Source organism: Lactuca serriola, chromosome 9, assembly GCF_051521515.1.
Source record: "Lactuca serriola cultivar US96UC23 chromosome 9, Lser_US96UC23_V15, whole genome shotgun sequence".
Lineage (NCBI taxonomy): Eukaryota > Viridiplantae > Streptophyta > Magnoliopsida > Asterales > Asteraceae > Lactuca > Lactuca serriola.
In genome coordinates, this window is record NC_136416.1 from 62,246,682 (window position 1) to 62,249,782 (window position 3,101).

Consider the following 3,101-nt stretch of genomic DNA (forward strand, 5'->3'; position numbering starts at 1 on the left):
TTTGACCCGGTTGTGCATGGTCCTTTTGGGTTGCCTTCACCATAGCAACTTGATAGGATGATTTATTAAGAGAGAATAAATATTATTAATATATTATGAGAATAATATAAAGAATAATAATATTGTTATTTGATTAATATAAGCCATAAATTAATTAGAATTAATTTGGTGACTTAAAGAGATTAATTAAATAAGAGGGTATAAACTGTCAATTGTTTGATAGTTAAACTTTGGACTGTAAATCCTTATTGGATAGAGGATGGACGAATTCTAGAAGCTAGGGATAGCTTAAAATCGTCCAAGGTTATCTAAGGAATGGATTTGGATTGCTTTAAGGAAAGATTATCCAACTAGGGTTTAAGTTGTAACCCTTAAGGAGTCTACAAGTATAAATAGACCCTATGGCAAAGGAAAATCGATATCTCATCTCAAGAAGAGAACCCCTGGACGATTTCCTCCCCTCTCCTCTCTCTCTCAAATCATCCTCTTTGCTATTTGGTGTTTGTAAGCCATTAGAGGAGTGACAATTGTGACTCTAGAGCTCCAAGACAACACGATCAAACAAGAGATTCAAAGGTATAATTCTAGATCTGATTTTGTATTGTTCTTATACCTAATTAGTCATTAGAAGTCTTGGATTCAAAGCATGTTTAATTAGAAAGCCTAGATCCAAGCATTAGGGTTTTACATGCGCACATAGGAAAGTTCTTATGGCTAAAACCCATCATAATTCATCTGTGATTCACTTGTGATTTACATGTGAATCACATACAATTCCTATGTTATTCACTTGTGATTTACATGTGAATCACATGTAAGTAATATGTGATTGAGTTGTGATTTACATGTGATTTTTATGTGAATTACATGTGATTTACATGTGAATCACATGTAATCCATAAGTGATTTACATGTGATTCATATATGAATGACATGTGATTTACATGTGAATCACATTAATTCATATGTGATTCACTTGTGATTTACATGTGATTCATATGTGAATGACATGTGATTTTTATGTGAATCATATGTATCTGATATGTGATTCACTTGTGATTTACATATGAATTACATGTGATTTAGATGTGAATTACATGTGATTCATATGTGAATGACATGTGATTTACATGTGAATCACATTAATTCATACATATGAAAAAAAAACTATATTATATTATTTTTAATGCTAGAAAAACACAACCTATTATATAACATACAAATGAAAAGGGCCTAATGCTTTAATAATGAGAGAGTTTTATTTTTTATAAGCATAAATGATAAAAATAATAAAGTGTTTTACTTACCCTCTTTCAATATTTAAATCCAAATGTTGACCTGCAGTGACCTTGTCAATCTCATACCTACAATCTCATACCTGCAGAGTGATAGTAATGTTATTATTATTATTATTATTATTATTATTATTAGTATTATTATTATTATTATTATTATTATTATTATTATTATTATTATTATTATTATTATTATTAAAGGGCAATATATAAAACAATTAAAATGAAAATTTTTGAAAATAACCGCAGTTCACCTCCATTTTGTCTATGTCAGTTCTTAGCTTTTCAGTCTTATGTTGCAACATAAAAAAAATGATGCTCCTGCAACAATTTGATAAAAAGTAAAAATAATGTTAATATATTTCAAACTAACAATATTTTTGGAAACTAAAAATATTTAACTAACTTACAAACATCATTTTATTGATTTAGCCACCAAACTATTATTTTGTTATTGATTGTTATAATAAGAATTCACTGACTAAATCTGTATAAAACAGTCGTGCAATTGCTAAATAAGATAAAATTATGAAAGTATGTTTTTCTTTTCTACATATTTCCTAGAAAAAATTGTAATAAAAAAAGTATATTGGATTCATCACTGTAGAAAAATAGTTAACTTTTCTATATTTTGTCTTAAAAAAAGAAATTGTAAAAGTTTATACAGAAAGAAGGACTAATTAACTAAACTTGAATATTGATTTATTCATAAATGGTTCCTTAATCAACTACTATGTCACTTTTCCAAATATATGACAAAATAACATCAAAATGTAGATCAACCTTTATCCATTGAAATAGCAACTTAATTTCACTTTTATTGTTTATTGCATTTTTCCATTGAAAATATTAATCTGTAGTTCTCACAGTATAGTAAGATGTATTGTTACTCGTAAACAAGAGTTCCTAATCTAAATTTGGAAGAAGATAAGATGTTTCAAAAGATTAGATTTCTTACTTTCTGCATATCAGCTTTTGATACAAACGTATCAGCAACATTTTCCAAATTGTCGTTTAGAACCTCAGTGATAGCAGATGTTATTGCTTCAACCTATTTTGAAGGTACTACTTGAGCTTCTAACCTCCTAACCTAAAAATATAATACAAGCCCAAAATCAATTTATACATGAATCTGATTGTGGATAAGTGTTCCACACTATTCACAATGGTTGATCTACCAACACCACACATTCAAAGAGGAATCCCAAACATCTTTTTTATGTTCGAATATATATTTGATCTTTGTATTACAACCAATAACGAAAACTAATCATATATAATTGAAAATTGAACTTAATAATGGTTGGGAACATACCGGAGCTAATGTATCAACGAGAAATACACGCCTACATCATATAGGAGTTCCATCATCACATCCTTTCGATTTTCTTTTTCTTCATCTTCGCTTACATGTTTGATCGCCAATTAGTAGCTAATGAGAATGTATGAGAATCCAACATAATAACTCAATAATTCAAAAAACCACAAGCTTATAAAGAATGAAATCTATAACGCATTATAACTGGTTGTAGATAGTTTGCAATCGCCTTAAATAATACATATATTATCAAGAGGAACTGAAGCTACTGCGTCATGAACCGCCTTCGAGCTAGCAATTAGACGATCAGCTAGTTTAAGTATTTCCGAAGCAGAAAGATTAACCCTAACAATGGAGCCTCAAAGAACTTAAAACACTGAATTAAACAGAGTTCGAGTGAATGTCAAGATAATAACACGCAAGTAGCTTCAATTTAACACATCGAGAAGATTGCGTGTTGACTTTTAAGATTAAGAATCGGAAACACG